This window comes from Amblyomma americanum, chromosome 9 (genome assembly GCF_052857255.1).
Source record: "Amblyomma americanum isolate KBUSLIRL-KWMA chromosome 9, ASM5285725v1, whole genome shotgun sequence".
NCBI lineage: Eukaryota > Metazoa > Arthropoda > Arachnida > Ixodida > Ixodidae > Amblyomma > Amblyomma americanum.
In genome coordinates this window covers 72,781,691-72,802,195 of record NC_135505.1, presented here as the reverse complement: position 1 = coordinate 72,802,195, position 20,505 = coordinate 72,781,691, and the positions used below count along the sequence as shown (strand labels likewise).

The window sequence follows — 20,505 nt, the reverse complement described above, 5'->3', positions numbered from 1 at the left end:
CACGGTGTGGCAGAAAAAAGGCACTAGTGCAATGCGCGTTGGTGTTGACGACATTGCTGCAGAAACTCGGCACTGGAGCCGAGCAGTAGAGGCCGCCGGCATAAATTAGATGAACTGGCAGTGGCGATGGAAAGGTTCAAGACGCGCATAACTGGCTACCTGTGTCTGTGGAAACTGAATACCACTTTCATGTACGTGGCGGGGGTCTCCACGTGCCAAAAGCTACTTTCGCACAATATTACATGCACAGATATGTCAAGCCGCAAGCAATTTGTTACTCTATAATAGACTTAATCAGGGTAACTGGCACCCATTTGTTAATACAATAAAAATCCTGCATGTTCTCTGCTATACCTTTATTGAATATTAATTCGACAGCTATTTGTCATCTGTCGGCTAATCGACGGTAGCCTAGCACGAAACATTTTAGCCCAGTATACGCCTTATCTACCTTCCTTACCTCACTAAGCCATATGGCGTACTATTTAAAACAATCTAGTGGCTCGCTCAGCGCTACTAGACGAGCCGCACTGAATAATGTTTCATTGTTAAACGATTCCAGGTTCGGCTTCCAGTTGTAGCCTGTCTGGAGCGAGGTATTAGCACCCATGCTGCGTCACAGCTCTGGTCGCCAGCTTATTCGGTTGCTCCACAGCTACTGTTTACTCACGGCCGACTGTTAATTCGTGTATATAAACAGGAGTCTTCGCCAGGTACTACGCCAGGGTGACCAAATCCTGTGGTGGTAAGAGAGCGCGTTTTCAGATGTAGTTACTGAGAGCGGGCCGGACCCCAGGCCAGTGTATAGAATTCTATTGCCATGCGTACTTTTTTTATCCTGCGAAGAATTGCGCATCGGCGGGATTCGAACATGTGTCTTATAGAACTTTAGGTACACACTTTATCTCTACGATGTAGCTATTTACCAAAGCACCATACTCAATTCCTGCTTTTCGTTCACAAAATGAAGATCCATTTCGTGGCCTAGTGGAGACACATGTTGTAACCTTATGACTGTAGCGAGTTAGTTCCGACCGATTGTGACCACATTAGCAGCACTGCAGTCTCTTTAAGGGGTACACGTATGAACTTTCAGTCCAAAACGTAAGTGCTCCTAGCTCTCCATTCCAATGTCCCACAAGGCTATGGCGACAGCCGCAGGCCAGGCGTAGCAATAAAATAGACAATAACCTGACTTTTGTAGCTTCAAATGTCGCCGCCTCCGATGCATTGCCCACTAGCCTTGTCTGTTGTGATGTCCGTTCTCTTTGCGCAGCTTTACTCCTTCGCATAGCACTCAGACACGGCTAATTGCCCTCTGGGCAAAGTGCTTTCCTACACAGCATGAGGCATAAAAAAACCACCCTATGTTCTGTTTTTATGGGAGCCTTCGGGAAACTCAAGCCAGGTTATGTTTTATTGCGCTTCTTGATTTTTCCCTTAATTGCATGCTCTTGAAGCCACCATTAGTGCATTTTCTGTTTTGCATGTACTCATACCATGCTGAAATTTGTCCACGTCATTGAAGAATCTATCGATAAATAAAAAATATTGTTTCTTTTCTATTGCAGGCACGCACACTTATGATATAAAAACCACAAAGGGTGTAAATCGCATTTTAATAAGCATTTACATCCTTCTGGTCACAGTACGGAAAGGACCGTCACTGGTGCTAAGAAATACCAGCACTCAGTGGTTGTGACGAATGATGAAGATACTGGTAATGCAGAAACACAGACTCCCATGTCTTCAAAAATACCAGCAATAACAGGTGCTAAGAATACAAAGGCCTGTTTCCCAGTCCTTCCCTTTGCATTTCCAGAAACAGTCGTAGTCTGTGCATGCGTGGGCTCTTCGGACTGCTGACAGCATCACCATAAGGAGCGCAAAACCAAGGCTTCGAACCCACTGGTGGTTGCTGCTGCCTATAAAAAAAATCATTTCTTCAGCTGCAGTGAAACATTACAGTTGTATGCTTCATTATGGCTTCCAAGTAAATATTATTTGCTTGGCAATATCACAAAGAAAAAAGGACAAAATCACTCAAATGCCTTCATCCCGTGTGCAAGACAAGGAAAACCAAATGCACGGTCCGTCACTAATGCCTGCGCGCTTCTCTGATTTATAGAAGGTTCAACGACAATTTAAGAGGCGCGTAGCATGTATGAGCCATAACAACTAGCTCGCACGTCATTTGTACGCTGATATTAGCAGGACAGCACCTTTTCTTACTCGAGTCGCTCTCATGGCGAGAAAACAGAAACATGTGTGATATGAAGAAAAACATATTGCGCTTTAGGTCAGAACCGAGTCCAAGAGCCTGTTCACTTGGCCTACGAAAGAACAGGCTATTTTCATAGCATACCTAGAGATAGTGCTCCTGAGAGCCTTCTGCATATTTAGGATACGCGCATGAATTTAATTCTGGGTCATGCTTACCGGTGATCTGGACGTTACACTCTTGGTAATTCATCGCAACTTTGTGTCTGCTGGGCAACTTCCAAGTTTTATATCCTTGATATAACCTTGCGGTTTCCTGCAAGCAAGCAAGATATGTACACCTCACTAGGAGGTACAGTAACCGCAATTTTGAGTCCTGAGGCCTGAGGTGCCAACCCTAAAAAAAGCATTTATTAACAGCCCGCCAACAAGGAAAGGTTGGGCCTCGCTGCAAAGAAGTGCTAGCTATTCAATTCAAGGCGTTGGCTTGAAAGTGCGATTTGAAACGCACGCTATGTTCACCTTTATTCGCCAAGTAGTAAATTGGTTTTGTGTTCTGATCAGACATGTAATTTGAGGGGCCATTTTATTCAAACTAACCTACATATTGCTCGATAAGTTCTACAGATTTGTAGCAACTGTCACGAAATACTGGCATGATTAAAATCGACCTTGTTAAGTATTTTGATCATCTCACACACAATATTCTGTCGTCCATTTTAGAACCTGCTAATATTCCTGCAGTTGCCTCTCTGGGAGTACGGCATTGCTATAATAATTAATCCATTTGCTTGATCGTGAATAGTCTTTTACAACACGTGCCCATCTTTTGGTCTGTCAGAGAGGGGTTTCCATTCTGTACAATTCGCGCTCTACTTATAGCCGCTATTTGTGAGCACTGCAAAGAAGTGTCATTCGAGGTTCCTGTATCCTGGATGGTGAGGTTGAAGTATTAGCTTGTGCGGATGATCTTGCATATTTCTGCTGAGACAAGCCTATCACGGATGAAGTTGTTCGCTTCACTGAGCAGATTCGCACAGTCTCAGGTGCCCATATAAATCGTCCCGACAGTAGCGATCCGTGATTTGGATTAATAGAATTTACATCAGCTAAATGTCTTCACGTTTCATGGACGAGTGCACCGACCAAATAAAAGGCATCCCATTAAGCTTGCACAAGCACCATGAGTACTATTACAAAGATCCCGTATCAGCCGCACAGCGGTATACCCAGACATTTATCCCACACGTACCGTCATGATAAGGAAATGCTACCGCCTTTAATTTGTTTCTAGCAGAAAAAAAATTTTGGATGCTCCGCGGATTATTCACTGCTCCAGGATTTCTATTCACCGCTTACACAGAGTTTTTGCACCTTTCCTTTCAGGTCCTTCCATGGAACTCAAGTGGTTTTTAATTGAAAATATTTTAAGAAAATGGCGCAGTAATTGTCTAACGTAACATAGAACACCCGAACCCCAACGTAAGAGAAGGGTGGAAAAAGTAAGAAAGAAGAAAGAGGGAAAGAGATGTCGTGGTTATATTTTTCGTCCTTTCTGCGCGGATGGGCTAGCTTTAGTTCATATTTATGCGCGTCAGACTGTTGCCCCAATACTTCAAGACTTTTCGCAGACAAATTTAGTTAATTCTTTTTACACACTGATGGCGCCCTCTAACTTCTCTGACTTCGCTTGTTTAGGAGGATTTATGACTGAAGTACGTTTTTCTGTGCGCTTTCTGGGCAGTCTCCTTTCTGCACTCAGTTCTAATGTTTAGTGTCGCAAAAACATTTGTACAAAGACTTCATTTTGTAAATTTGCCCTCCTCCTATTTACTGCTCAGGGTACTTTGGATTGCCGGCGTGAGATGTTCTTGCTTTGGTGCGAAAATTGTTGGTTTCACAATGAACTAACAGTTTCTTCTACAGTTACGTACGGAAACATTGCCCATGAAGAGTTTTCTTCAGAAAAAAGAAATTTTTTTACAATTTTGTGTCTCCTGTGAGCCGCCCCCTTTGTGATGTTCTCTAAAGTATTGACCATATCTTCACGAATTGTGAGGATGCCATTCGGTTCTGGGATATCTTCCCACGGACTTTGAGATAACGAATTCAATCGACTTTTCTTACGATACGATACCTTAACGGCAGGCAATATGTTTTGTGAGCTTCTTCAGGTTTCTTTTTTTTATTAGATTGCACAGGTTATAGAAAACTGGAAAGATAGCCCGACACTGTAAATCAGTTGTTTCGACGAAATCTCATTGACGCTAAATGATTATTTATCTATGCCAAGTGCATTAACAGACAGACAAAAGTTGGGAATACAGATGCCAAACAATAACTTACTATAAACCCAACGTTTCGGGACCACCTTTGCCCCTTCTTCAGAAGTGACTGAAATGCTAGGCATCAGCTGCAAGCAATGGTCTTCTCTTTCAATTTTTAACACGTGCAGAAGTCCTGTTACAAAAGAAAACTTGTGTTAACTTCAGCACGTGTTAACAAACGGAAAGCGAAAGCCTCTCTCCGCTGCTTCTGGCTGGAATTTGAGTCACCGCTGAAAAAGGCATTGAGGTCGTCCCGAACCGTTGAGTCTTAAGTAGGTTATGTTTGGCGTCAGTATTTCTGAACTTTTGTTTAAAAACCAACACAGGCAGACTTCCGTTGAAGTTGTTCTCATTAAAATGGACAGAGCGACTTCAAACCGCTGTTGAATACCGTCTTGGTGGCGTGCACAGCCTTACCTTTTGTATTTTGCTCTGTTGCTATGCCTTTTTCGATATGTCTTTCCTACCGCTTCTTGAAAGATAGTTCACGTAAACAGAACATAATTTCATTGTAATAAATAACATGTTAAAAAAAGTGGTTTTGCCTCCTAGGGGTTGTGTCCTCGCACCAAAATCTGAGAGTGCTTGGTTCAATCCCCAATACTTAAGCAAGAATTTTGATTTTTTTTCTTATTTTGCTGCGCACGCTGATATCTTATGGGTTTTGTGACGTCATGTCAGAGCATGGGGACATCACTGACAAACCCCTGCCACAGACGCTGACGGACAGCGGCTTTTGTGTTAATCGCACATATAAGGCTTTCGACTTAAAAATATGACTGCAAGAATTCACCCTCTCATTTAGCTCGAACTCTACCACGTAAACAACGGAAAACCGGCCGCAACCGTAGGCAAATAATGCCACCCTATTTTTTAAATTGCTCAAGCGTAATCTTTGGTGCACAGCGCGCACTCGATGTATAGTCCGCCGGGCTAAATTTCGGAAGAAACCCATTGCTTCACAAGATCTCGTGCGCCTTTTAAGTTGTCCGCAGCTGCAATACGTATGTGCCACTTGCCCATAAAACTTACTCTGTTGCGTACATTGATGCGATTCCGGCTTTGGCAGAAAAAAACTAGTCTCTTTTTAACTAACACCGACGCATGGTTGGTTTCGATTCCTTCGCATTTACTGTCTTCAGCGGGCTCACATTCGCCGCTTGTCTTAAGCGGAGACAATTACGATAACCTGAGAAGCACCCGCTTTATTGAGTTGCACTACCCGTTTCCATTCTTCTGTGAAGCTTCATGTTGTCTCAAATAAAAATGGTATAAAATTCAATGGCTCCTATTTAAATAATCAGCCAAGCGATCAAAGCAGAAGCTCAGCATCAGTATTGCAAAATTTCGCGACAAAACAAAAAAAGGCTTTTCGACTCAAATCGGTCGATATTAAAAAAAAAGTCTATTCTGCCCCTATAGATTGTCCTCATAGAGAAAAACCTGAAATTTAAATATTTACAGCCCAGCGGACTGAATACCAGAAAACTGTAGTAGATACATTGAGGCACTGAATAAAAATCGCCAATATATGAAAGCGACATGTAGAATCTGCAGTGACTGGACTGTGCACGTCTTCGCTCTACCACGGCACTCACGGCTGCACGAAGTCACTGGCGCAATAGACTGCAAACTCTTTCCCCCTCCCCGCACGTTGTATTCGCACGCAGAGTTCCGGCCATAATATTACAGAGCGCGCTTCAGCGATCGAACATTTGATACGCCTTGCAAACAGAAATAAGGAATTTTAAAATATGATAGCAGACGCCGCTTGTCCTCTCTCGCATGTACCCAAGAAATCAGCGTAGCTTCTCTACAGAACGCGTGAGAAAAGTTGAAAACGCCGAAGCGTGCTCCGTAATATTGCGGCTGCACGGGTACGTTGGCTTCGCTGTTGATATCCGGCGACCCACTGAGAGCTACCCACACGCCGTCGACGTTTCTGCGAGGGTACATTTCTTGCGCGTGCGTCAGAGGATATTAAGTGCACAGCGCTTGTAGAAAAATGAACACTGTCGCCCTTAAAAACATAGAAATTCTGATTTCTTGACCTCCCGAATAAATTACCAGCTGTTAAGCCAAGGCAACACATAAAAAAAATCAGCAACTATAGTAGCACCAACTAGCCCACCAGAAAACACTCTATAGACATCATCACGCACTTATATAACGAGAGCGGAAAATGTTAGCTGAGGTATAATGGATACAATGAGACGTATCTCCAGCATAAAGCAGGTGTCTAAATCACGCAAGAAATGTGCATCGAAATTGAACACCTGTGCAAGGCGCACTCATACAAGCCTCAGCTAACAGAACTGAATGACTGGTCCTAGTAGCTTTGTTGCGCTTTACTGTTGCGCCTTGACTAAAGTAATATTTATATCCAGCAGCGAATCCCGACCGCCGAATACCTTCCTTTGATATACAGCCCTGCGTTCTAATCCTTTCGTATATGTGCGGCACTGCTACCTGCAAGTTAAACCTATGACGCGAATTCGCACAAAGCAGCAGCTGAACAAAAAGAATAAGCACGAAGAAATAAAACAAGTTCACGTGGTATATCCGCCTCTCACATATCACAATAGAAGTTTCTGCAAAGGGTGTACGGCCGCCGCCACTACTTAACGCATACAGCACAGATCCACAGCGCCCCCGCAAACGGTTCCCACGCGGCAGGCTAGCCCCGAGCTCACCGGCACCTTCAGCCCTCCCTTTGCGGGTCTGCGGGTGCGTTATGACGGCGCATGGCATGCTGTAAGCAGTAACAATAGTAGCACGTAGAGTGCTCTGCTGGGTGTCCCATCAAACTGTTGCTTGGGTTTAAATATATGCAATAACACTCTAAGACGATGCGACCAATTGCATTTTCTTGTGTATTGTACGGACATATCGCATTATTTTTTGTAGTGTGCTTAATTGCATAATTAGTCATAAGTGATAAACGAACTTTGCAAGCAAAGAAGATAGACGAAAAATTCCATTGAGGAATTTGTAGAATTGTAAGAAAAAACGTCCGACTGAACAGTTCCTTGCCTTCTTTCTATTACGTATTATATTTTCTAGGCTCACTGCAGATGCCCGCGAAATACAAAAAAAAATACCATGTGGCACGTGAACTTCCGCGCCACGATTGCTGTGCTCTCAAACGTTCCGCCTATAAACTAAGAGCCCATTTCGCCGGGTGTGATGCCGCTGAAAAAGTGACAGGGCAGCGACGCAGGCGCTGGGTGGGTGATTTTCGCCAGCACAGGCGATAAAAGCTGTTCCTGCTTATCTCTATTATAAACCGCCGGGAGGGAACCATGCCGCTGGCGAAAATCGCACAATCAGCTGCTAGGTGGCTGGCATGTCTCCTAAGCGCCAGCAAACCGGGCTAAGTGACTTGGTCATGTCTACGCAGAAGGTTTCGGGGCACTGGAATAGCGGCGCGCAAGCGGCTGTGTCACATGGTATTTTTTATATTTCGCAGGTATCTGCATTGAGCGAACAAAAGTTAATACCTAATGCATGGAAAGATAGAAACTGTACAATCGGACATTTTGCGGACCATTCTACAACTTTATAATTGAACTTTTTGCCTATCTGCTTCGCTTGCGAAGTTCGTTAGTTAATCTTGACTAATTATGTAGCTAAGCAGAATTGAAAAATAGTGTGACCTGATTCGTACAATAAGCAGCAACATGCATTTGGTGGCGTTCTCTTAAAGTGCAGCGGGATATTTTCGAAGCCTGACTAAATTTGTCCGGCATGCCCATCCATACGCCATGATTCCAAGTTAATGACATTTCTTCAAATTGGCATTACTTGATCCAGAAATTGTTTCCCAATACCTCGTGACTCCAGCACTGAGACTGACGTGGCTACATCTACTGGGTGGTTCGCATAGCGTCGGCGAAAGGAAGATTAGAGTTGAACGTAAAGGGCAATAAATTAGAGGAGAATCGATCTGTTTGGAAACGGAAGTTATTAATGCCCAAGCTGAAATTTGAGAAGAAACGAACCTCTTTACAACCGGCAGTGCAATGAAAATAACCAATATTTCTTCCCAGGAAGCGAAATGAATTGCAAGAGAAAACATATGCAGCACAGGGTATTAAAGAGTTAGCTGGACATGTGACCTTGGAAAGACTACGGGGAAAAGTGCATGCTGAAGGAGCAGCTTAGAGATAATTGGAAGTCTATGTCAGGGCCTTTTTTTGAACAGTGATCTAATGTAGGCTTTTCATCAGGATAACTTAAATATTCTCAGTCTAGTAAGGAGATAGTGCGATCAATTCGATATAGACTAGGGTGCAGAGGTCGCAAAGTAACACCTCGTAGTTCTCTGGATTTACGTCGCTCTTGGATTTTTTCATCATACCTTTTATTAATTGCCACACATTTTTGAAATCACAGTTCTTATATTTTAGCTCATTGCTAATTATAGTAGTAAACACATATATGACAGACTAAAAGATAGATTCAACAAAGGTAACCACAACACTTACGACAGAAATGACTTCACTTGCGCACGTCTTTGCCCTGCAGTGCCACTTATAGCACTGCTCAAGCCTTCACCAGAAGAATCGACCGAATGTTGTAGCCGCTCCCTGAACTTGCTATTTATACCCGTCATCCGCCCAAGCTCCAACCCTCTCACGTGCGTGGTTTCCTGTTTTCATACCGACGCCATGTAAGTGCCGACATCCTCTACAAGAATCTACTTTCTTGTGAGTGTTTCCGCCCATAGTAATCTGCTCATCATAAAAAAATAACATAACCTCAGTAAAGACGTTGTGAGAGTACACAAGCTCCTTGTTCTTTCAATATGATAGAATCCATTGCTCTCATCGGTGCCAATATTTTGAGGTTTTTTCTTTGGAACAGTGAAGTATGATTTTATTTTAATCACACTCCTAGAATAGAAAAGAAGGCTAGTAACAATCAGAATTTATTATTAAACAAGCCCACTGTAATTGCTTGCTGAAGGCCTTCGTCAAACTGCTTTACTGAACAGTTAGTTTGCGAAGTTCTGGCATCGAATCCTAGCGTAGTAGCAGCATTTCAATGGAGTTGAAATGCAGAAATTTGTGTGCGCTGCGAGATGTTAGTGAACGTTCACTGTTGTAAGCGCTATGTTCACAAATGCGTAGGGTTATTTCAAAAAGCACAATTACTTCTTTCACAATACTACACACTACATAGATCCTACGTAGCCTCCAATAGAGACCTTGAGTTAGAAGCTTGCCTCAGACACCAAACAGGAACCGTCGTTCATTTTTTTCACATGTTTGCATTTTTTTAGTGTAGTTTGCAAATTTCGTACAAATAATACATTGTCTATTATGGTATCCTAACGATAAGTGCATGAGTCCATCAAATTCATTGTCTAGAAGTAAAAGCAGAGCAGATAAGGCGAAACTCGCTTTGTACAGAAAAAAATGTCTAACTTTCCACAGTTTAAACGGTTTTTGTCTGATCTATACAAAATAAGTTATTTTCAGTTAAAATCGGGAGTTGTGACTCAACAGAAGAGGTTCACGGCGTTTTTAGAGCGAGTACCGTGTTTATAAGAATTTCAAACGGCTGCTAGGATTGGCGCTGTTATATTTTACTCGCTTATTACCGCAAATAATGAAAGAACTGCATTTCCAAGAAGGTCGCTGAACGCTACGAAGGTGTCGGATGTCTCCGAGGCGGCCAGCATGCATCCGGCCCTTTTAGAAAGGTATCATGTTCACCTATTTCGTAAGTGGTTGCGCGCGCGACTGATATGAGTTTTGCTGTGCTGAGGAAATACGTATGACGGCGGGTGCAAAAAAGATGACATCACTTTTTTCGAACAGAATATCTTGAAAACAATTTCGGAGCACTTTCGTTGAAAATACCGAATCTATATATTTAACACCTTGTGCACACAAGCACGCGAGTGGCTCTATGTTGAAGCGCCATCGCACCACAAATATTGTGTTCTTGTTTCTTACTTCAAGCCAGTTTCACAAAAAGTGTTCTCGAGGGTGGCTGCGATGTGGCTTCACGGGGCATTAGGGTACTTCAAACGCCGTCAGAAATCCATTGCTGCGGTTGAGATTCAGATGTATAACGCAAAAATGTAATCAGCGATAGGCGTGTTTCTCTCTTCCCTACAAGAGAAATAAGTGCAGTGACATCATAAAAGAAGAACTTTCACCTAATATCACTGGTTAAAAGAACGCACAGAAAAAAAAATCATTACCCCGCTTTCATAATTATCAAGTACTGAAAATTTTGCAAGGCAACGTTTCCTTAAGTAAAAATTACATCAGTTTCAGCAACACCTTACAAAACAGAGAATGTCCACTGAATGTCGCAAATAACCTCTACGTATTCTCTTACTTAAAACAAACTTCATTTGATAAGTTCGTTATGCAAAACAGGCCCACACATCGACGCATCACGTTGCTGCAGAAGATCGTTCACACGTCTTTCAGGCACCCTATTCTTTTGTGTCTCCAAATGCGCTGTGAAATTCCACGGCACCATCCATTAGAGACTGCTTCATTGAGGGCACATAGAGAAAGGTATAAGAGCTCGTTTCTTTTAACTATTGCAACAATTTGGAGTAAATTACTAGGTCCGCTTCACTTGTTACCAATGGAATAGTGTTTGGGGCAGTTGCCAAAGCATATGACTGAATGCTATCTGAATAAATCTGGTAGTTATATACTGCAGCTGACTTTTTATATTTGCAAAATTTTCTTGTAAAAGAGTAAGACATATAATATTAAGTGGTAAATATCAAATATTAATAGAAAAACTAGTTAAAACAACAAACTATTTCTGACTTTTGACCTCAGGCAGGAAGTTATATCGCGAAATAAAATAGGATCAACATATAGGGTCAGCCCAGTGTAAAAGTTTTATTATCAGAAATGTGGTTTGAAAATATGAACCCAAACAATTAACGCATTTAAAAGCTCGTTCAGTTAGCTCTTCCGCGTTGCATCTTTCAAAAATTGTGTTGGTCCCAATTTTAATGCACCAAATACAGGCACCGATTGTGTATTTTATGTCCTGGAAGCAGTTAGCATGCTTTCGGCAACTATGCTAAGGGCAGCGTCACCATTTTTGTCAATATGCAACATGACTAAGCCAACTCAACCAGCTTTACTGATGCATATTTCAAGCACATTGCTGCTAATAAAATTTTAAATGCTTATCTAACCATTGAAGTTGATGGTCTTCAATTTTGCAATAAAACATTTCACCTATATTTAAACACCGGTTGATAGGTTTGACTAAGAATTCGTCTAATTATTTAGCTGTATAGCGTACAAAATGCCCGTTTTTCTGCGCAGTCCTGCTGCAATCATCGCATTGACGTATTTCTAGTTTCCGAAAAAAAAATCTTAGAGCTAATAACAATGTCTTGTTTAACTGTGCAGTAAATATATCAGCGTTTGCCTGCTGTGTGAATATTTTCAATAAAATTGTCGTTTCTCTTTCTTCTCGTTGTTGCTGCTTGGCCATATGTATTGACCTGCAGTATTACTAAAAAAAATCAATAAAAAGACTTCCATTGTATACGCGTGCATAAGCAATGACTGACAGCGAATTGCGGAAAAGACGTTCCCTTGATTCCAAATAGGGTATATAAAAAGAATGCGGCTTAAAATTATAAAAAAAAAATTAGTTAAATCCCAGTCACGGTAATCATAAACGCTTTTCTTCGCTATCGCAGAATTTTTGCAGGCAATGACTGCCCATCCGGCAGCGTAATTTGGTGCTTTAAAAAGAGAGGCTTTGTATGGGGTATTTTTATTCGTGGTATTGACCTAAACATGCAATTCTCGCCATGTCTTCTGAGGTAGGCAGTATGAAAAAATGAGATTCTTTACGGAGACCTACATAAATTGCCATCCTATATGCAGAAATAGCCTTTTCGATACTGTGGTTTCACTACAGAGTCAAAGCGCCAACCGCTATGAAAGCAGGAAATGCGCCGAAAGTTCAATTTCTTCGAAAGCTCAGGACACAAAATCGTGAAATTTTCATTGCCGCCATTCTGCGCAGGTAGGTTATGAATCACTTCTACAGTTTACTCTTGTGTCACTGCATGAGCCCGCATTGTCGCGTAGTGTTGTTCCGTTGTTAGGCACTCAGAAATCATAACAGAGCAAGAAATGTTCCTTAGGCTTGGTTCGCTGAATAAATCTAATTTTTTTATGTACGCAATAAAAGAGTATTTTGTCAATATAAACAGCAAGTTAACAACATTTATTTCATGATTTTAAATCGAAATGCGCTACATGGTTTCTTTCATTATCACGGTATTACAAGCCTGCTGTGCGCAACGCAGCTTTTGGTTAAAAAAAGCGGTATTCATAGATTTTGATAACAATATAACAGGCTACCTTCACTGCAGACATTCATATTGGCGATCAGTGCTGTAACCTATCTACAGGCGATAACTCGCTAAAGAGAGACGCGATCGAATACGCCAAAGCAGACCACTTTTGCTGCTTTCCGCTTTATGCCCTTCATTTTATCTGACAAATACTTATGCGAATACATTAGAGGCTGTTTCGTGCAAAGGGAACCACACAAGGGGAAAGGCTGGTTTTAGACAAGAAGTACAGGGACATAGACAGTATTCACATCACCATTGATGTTTTATGCGTATTTACTCAATATGGCCTCTTTCATTGTCAGGATGAATTTCTTTCGCCTACAGAATAAAAAAAGCTGTGGGAGGTATGCCTCAGCGTTTTGTAAAGTTCACACCATTGCGTCATTAACATGTTTCCACTCAAAAAAATTACCTAGCGAAAAAATGATCTTAGTTAACTGCACGGACAAAACAGCTACCCATCGCGTATTGTGGTAAGCAAAATCTACTTTCTTTTATCGCCACTCATTATTCATTCAAATTTGTGTTCACTATATACAAAAGTTTTGTTCTCTATTTCTTTTTGTTTTTCATGTTATGAATAGCAGAGGCTGACAAGTATCACAGGACGCCTTCTACAACATGGCTCGAGCTCTAGGATCCCTAATGCATACGGAACTGCATGTTCCTATCTTCCCTCAGTAAAGAAAGATTAATAGGTGATTGATTGATTGATTGATTGATTGATTGATTGATTGATTGATTGATTGATTGATTGATTGATTGATTGATTGATTGATTGATTGATTGATTGATAGTACAGCAAAAAGCATATTGTACACAGGATAGCTCTGAAGTGAAAGACGATTGATGAACTAAGAGCTGCAGTTCCACTTCCTAATTAACGTTACAGGGAACAGAATACATGTCGAATTTGAAGGAAGTCCATGCCGAGGGCGAGCCTTGTTTTAATTGTCTGAGTTATGATTCCTGTTCGAAGTATCGAGTGTCCAGATGCAACATTTATAACCTCGTCATGTTGGTTTTCAACATTTCGCATTTAGGTTATTACATGGCTCGCAATTATAATGCAGCCTATCAAAGCGCAGTTTGTGTATTTTAAAAAACCTTTTAAAAAATTGGCTCGCCTTCGATGCTGACGGCATGCAAATTTGCGGTATATAGTTGTGACCGAAAACGAAATTTTAAAATTTTTATTCGTCAGTATTTTATAAGCAATAATCTTTCAGTTGACCTCATCGTAATTATTATCAGCCGGACTAGGCCAATGCAGGGCAAAGGCCGCTCAGCACATCTCTCCAATAAACCTTGTCTTGCGCAAGCTGGGGCCATCCTTTCCACGCAAACTTAATCTAATCCTCCCACATAACATTCTGCTGCCCCGCGCTGCGTTTTTATTCTCTTGGAATCCATTCCGTTACTCTTTACGATGATCAATTACATTGCCTTTGTTCTCCACGCACTGTCCACGTACAGACTTCGTGTTCATTTCGACTAGCATTCCATTATTCCGTTTTTGTTCTCTGACGCAATTTGCCCTCTTCCTGTCTCTTAACGATATGCCAACAATTTTCCTTTCCATAGCTGATTGCCTGGCACTCAATTAAGATGCACCTTATTTGTTTTGCTCCACGTTTCTCCCCCAAGATGAGTACCGGTAAGATACAGCTGTTCTATGCATTTCTCTAGGGGGATATTGGTAAACTGTCGTTCATGACTTGAGGGAACCTGCCAAATTACCATCATCCCATTCCAATTCTTATGGTTATGTCGCTCTCTTGATTCGGATCCGCGGTCATTGCCTGCGCTAAATAGACGTAATCCTTAAGCCACTGCCAGCAACTCGATACCAAATGTTAACTGCTGTTCTCTTCTGAGTCTATTCAGCATATTTTGATTTATGGCGTCTTAATTTTAAGACCCACCGTTCTGTTTTGCCTGTCTAAATCATTGTCCATACTTTGCAGTTGATCCCCTGTGTGACGTAGCAAGAAAATATCATCAACAAACCGCTTTTTACTGAGGTACTGTCCTTTAAAGCTCACTCCAACTTTTGGAACTGCAAACCTGTGGATACCTCCTGTAAACAAGTGGCGAATAGCATTGGCGAGATCAAACCTCCCTGCCTGACATCCTTAATTAATGGAATTTTTTTGCTGATTCATGTTGGAGAATGGTACCTGCGCAGCCTTCATTGATATCTTCCAGTATTATACATAAGGCCCTTCCCTTCGCTGTTCTTGCATAATTCAACAGAAAAATCGATGGAAGGAAACTACTCTTGAAGCCACTGCACACAATGGAAACATAGCAGCGAAAAGGAGGAAACATATTCGCCAAGTAGCCAAAAATTTAAGAATAAAATAGTTTCCTTAACAGCACATTGCAGGTTACCGCGAGTGCCTGCATTGCTTGCCTGACATTCAAAATGTAAAGCTGTTCTTTTTCTTTTACTTTGGATGCTGCAGAACATCCCATAGGCCCTTCAATTCGGACGCGCTCGATGTGCCAGTTTAGGAAGCCAGCTTAATGCAGAATAGTGTTTTCTGTCATCGTAGGCGCGTTTCGGTGTGTTGTATTCGAGAAGCGTATTTTGTTTTCAGTTTCATCTCGATACATTATCATGACAGCATTCTTCATTCAGTCGACACCTGCCTCTCTTGTAAGATGGTGTGGTTTCCACAGCTGTGCACACGCCAAAATGCGCTAGGATGGGAGCGCGAGGGGTTGAGGCCAACTAGCGCCGCCAATTTTCTTATACAGTAATAATTGTTTTACGGCGACCGTTCTGCCACTGTACACGCCTAGCTGCATTACGTGATCAGGTGACTGCCAAGTGCACATTGCTCAACCCGTGCTCCTTGTGCAAGCTTTGTTGCCAGCGAGTTAGACTCGCAGTATTAGACTGGCTAGTAAACACTTCCAAACGCTTCTCAAATGCTCTCAGCACATCTCTCTAGGGAAACAGGTTTTATAAGGTGTGCACCGTGTGTTTCTTATATCTCCGAAGGATAAAAATCCTCTTTATTAAGCATCCACGCAAGTTTTTACATATGATATTAAAAGCAGTGAGTGGTTAGCGAAAACTTGGTGCAATTCAAGCAAGAATTGACTTTAGAAAACCCAGCAGAAACAATAGCCAAACAGACAGCGGCCCTTCTTCCAGCTGTACATTTTGCATTGCCATGTGCATCCGAGATTGTTGCAATCAGCGTTGCCCTTTTGGAAGGTTAACAGCAGCATCACCAGAAGCAGAATCAGGGCGAAGCTTGAAACGCTCAGCGCATGCAATGTACCTAAAAAGAAAAAATATGCACTTTATTTGCAAAGCGAATATAAAAAAAACTTCGGAACAGCAGGACTTTGTATAAGAGTATCTATCTGCCTGATGTAACACGTTTTTTTAAGATCTAAGATGATGGCGATTAGTGAAAACGAGAAACTGCTTCAATGATCTATAGAGGCGCTCCCGTTTAGTTTATTCAAAGTGTGTTGTATGTTATTCGTTGGCATATTGGCGAACAATTTTGATATGCAAGGAAAGAAGGAGCTACGGAAAATCCAAAAGAGCGGCGGAAGTGCAAGATCACAAAAGGAGCTTTTTGTTTTGCTTTTACTCTACTTGCAAAACAGCGCAACAGCATACGGGGACAAGAAAGAACACACACGAAATCTCTCTTCCACGTGATTGTTGTGATGCGCCAGGCATTAAATACTGAACGAACAAAGGGTACAAAGATGAAAAAAGCCTCCATATTTCTGCACCAGCCCGGCTGCCGCCCACATTCGACGGCTCATCTGGCGACGATCCTGAAGAACGGCTGTACCTGTTTCAGCATGTTGCCACTAAAACTGGTACAGCCATTTGAACAGTACAGACAAAATACAGGGTATACTGAAGCAGTTGGCGCGGAAAAACGAGGACAAGCGAGACAAACAAAGACGAGCGCTACTCACAACTGAAGGTTTATTCCAGACAGTGCTCGGATAAATAGTGAAACCAACAAGAACAAAAACAAACAAACGTCATCAACACCACAAGTTACCCCGTGAAATACAGGGTATTTCGCTCTGGAAGGTTTAACCAGAATTTGGCACGAAAACCATGAGGCCACCCTGGACACGAGGAAATTCTTGATCAAGACTTTCACAAGGATAATCGGAGAAGAAAGAGCGGAACTCCTGCTGCAGTCCCGCATCCAACAGCAAATTAGAAAGTGTCTGCATATACGCAAGGAATTAAGCGTGTCTTCCGATGTACCGATCCTTACACGAGAGAGTAGAAGGTGAGCTTTTAATTTGAACTGTTGAAAACACACTTTTGGCTGGGCTTATGCGCTATCCACCTAAGACTAAGACCATCGCCGAATTCGCAAACGAAGCGACTATGATTGAGGAAACCCTGGACGCGCAAGCCCGCCATTAGGCAGAAACTCTCATAGTCGCATCTGAACAGAAATCAGGGATAACCTGCAAGATGTGGTCCGCAATATTGTCCAAAAAGAGGTGTGACGACTGCTATCATCTTCCAACCAGGCTCAATTAGCGACGCCCGCTGAAATCATCTGTGAAGAATTCCAGCATGCTTTTGGATCCCCGTCCTCGAAACCTTCAATGGAAGCACAGGACATGACCTGTGTACCTGCGGTACGCAGTGCTCGGCCCCGACAAGACACCCCAACGGCTGTTCAGGGTGAACTAGTCGTTCCACGACGCCGCCCCATAGAACCCGCCCGCCCAGTTTAGGAGCGACGCTCAAGTCCCAGGAAATGTGACGCCTGGAAGACTTGAGACAATTGCTCCCGGTGTTTTTAATGTGGTGAGGCAAGCCACATTCTTCGTCACTGCCCGTACCAATGTGTCCGTCTCCATAGATTTGCCATCGACGCACCATGTTCCGGCCTGTGCTCGCAAGAAATGTTCCTCGGCTTGTCTTAAGACGAGTATGTGCCAAAGCGCCTTTCCTGATGACAATCGCCGCAAGCCTGGTGATTCGCATGTCCAAGCTATAGCTGCGCACCACCACTGCAAGAAATTTCCCCCAGCAACCGAGTTGAAAGTAGAGACGGTAAAATTTGATTACTGCGAGGTTGCTTGCCGATGAAGCGCCGAATATCTTAAACTGACCACAACACGGGAGCCCACCGCAACCACTAAAATGACGTCGCACACGAGGACCAGCCAAAAAAGAACACGACTTCACTTCAAAATGACAACGTCGCCCGGAATAATGAGGAATCCTTGCGTTATCCGCGATCAAAGTACCCGACAAAGCAGAGACTGTACTCCAACAGTGATCTACAATACCAGAATATGAACCGCCGACTTTGAAGTCTTAGTCGGCGGCCAAAAAGTTACTGCCCCAGTTTTGACTGGAGCTTACTACTTTATGATGGATGGAACATTCGCCACGCAGCTGATGAAGCGACGACCACTTAGGAGGCCCACAAATCCACACTCCTGGAGGCCACCTGGTTTTGTCATGAGGACACTGTACCGCAGGGGTAACGACCAGCGGACACATCTACCCGCTGACCATCATAGTCCTCCAGCAATGTTCCAGAGAGGTGATCTTAGGCAAGGACGGTTTGACTGAGCATCTACTAGCAATGGTCTACCTCTAATCCAAGGCGTTCAGGTCTTCGATGAAAGAAGCTCTGCCTTCGAAGGCAACAAAGGAACATCACGTCGCCTTGAATGTGCTCGATGAAGAACCAAGCGTTTCACCCCTGTCAAGCCTCATCAATACGGTTTGTAACAGGATTAGTAAGCACACCGAATGTGTCATCAAAGGAAACACGTAGTTTATTTTAGATTGAGAACTGGCCATCCCTGGAGACAGCACTCGTTTCCGAAATAGACTAGTAGAGGTGCTTTTGATAAAACTCCGCTAATACCGACACCGCAGCCGAGGAGCGACAATTGCTTTCTTAGAACAATCCAGCGTTCGAAACGCCTTCGCCCTCTTCGACCGATCGCAGAATATTCACCCAAACAAGGGAACTAACCTACCTTCGTTATCAAACCAGCCCAGCCCCGGAACAGGCAGGATGAAATACGAAACCTTCTTCGATGCTATAGCGAGTGCTTCCGAAAAACGGAAATGGCCAAACATTGAATTTTAACAGAAATACACACGCGACCTCTTCGCCAAAGCTCTTACTTCGTGTTGCGGTGAGCACGCCAGTCCATCCGGGCCAAGAGGAAGAAATTCTTCGTGACGAGGGCATTCAGCCGTTGAAGAAATCGGGGGCGGCACCGGTTGCCCTGGTGAGAGAGGAAGACGGCACACTTCGGTTCTGTGTCCATTGTCGCCGCTTGAACGAAATAGCGAAGAAGAATGTCTAAACCCTGCCCGGCATCCACGACAAACTCGACCGGCTCTGCAACGCCAAGTACTTCGATGGACCTAAAGGGCGTTTGCTGGCAAGGAACTTCAGCGTTGTTTACTGTCTCGTACAGTCCTCGGGCATATTGATGAACACGCAGAAATTGAAATTCATATGGACGCAAGCAGCATCGGCTTTCGCGCCATCCTCGTTCAGAAAAGCGATGAAGTGGAGAAAGTAATCTCGTATGCTAGCAGTTCTCTGTCGAAGAGTGAGTTAACTATTTGACGAAGGAGAAAGCATGTCTACCCCATTGTCTGGACAGCGTCAGAATGACGCTCCGACCTCTGTTCAGGGTGGTCAACAATTGTCACACACTATGCTGTATTGTGAGTTTGAAAGACCCTTTCAGGCGCCTCGCTCGGCTAGAAACTGGTTCTATAAGACCAGGCAAACCAGTCTGCTACACAAACTGGTTTAATCTACCGGTGATTATATGAATAATACGTGATGAGACACTGATATAGATAGTCTCAGCTGTCACTTCAGTTTTACAGGCATTTATTATTTATTACAGGCAATAATTGCAGAACTGAGATTTTATGCCAGTTGGCGCTCAAGTTACGTCCCTGTGAAACCACATATAGTGGGGGAAAGAAAGATTCTACTGTCGATAGTTTCAATAAACTAAGCTTTTGCCGCCAGTAACAATTAGAAATGTCACAGTGAATATAAAACTATACCCTGATACCGTTTTATGTCATTTAGTTTGAAGGCGTGTGCCATTGAAAGAATTATTCGTAGGCAATAGCTATCTGCGCTTGTTTTTCCCAGTTATGTAGTGTCAGACAGAGGTAACTGAATTTTTCGCCCGCCGAAATTTTAGAAGGAGCCTTATTCCAAACCCTAAATCTCGCTTCGATCTATTGCTTAAGAAAATACCTTCAAGAAAAGAAGACGTCACTACACAAAGTGCACTCCAAAATTGTTTCTAAAAAAATGTAAAATTCGCCCTTCCTCCGGAAAGTATCAAGTTAGCAAAGCTATTACGTGTTCTCAATTAGGTTGTTTCGCCCACATATTTAATGCAACACGACGAGGAGCACGACATCGAGAAAGAAGATGCTTAGGTCTTAGGAGAGTTTGAATAATGTCTGCCACAGGCCACACTGCTAGTTATTGCCTGCGCTTGGAGAGAAGCGCACTAAAGCCCTGTCTGCCTGAAAAGTTCCTCAACTACTGCTCAGACGCCCAGTGTGAA

At 42.9% G+C, this 20,505-nt stretch overlaps 1 long non-coding RNA gene across 2 annotated transcripts; it reads right to left on the bottom strand.

The window, feature by feature from the left end:
- Positions 1-1,610: 1,610 nt before the first annotated feature.
- LOC144105372 (uncharacterized) lies at positions 1,611-9,098 on the bottom strand. 2 transcript variants are annotated; one of them, XR_013308781.1, is made up of 3 exons: positions 9,035-9,098; positions 2,440-2,536; positions 1,611-1,925 (listed from the first exon to the last, which is right to left on the bottom strand). It is a non-coding gene; the product is annotated as an uncharacterized LOC144105372 (long non-coding RNA). The 2 variants fall into 2 exon arrangements; XR_013308779.1 differs by lacking the exon at positions 9,035-9,098 and adding an exon at positions 7,649-7,721.
- Positions 9,099-20,505: the final 11,407 nt, after the last annotated feature.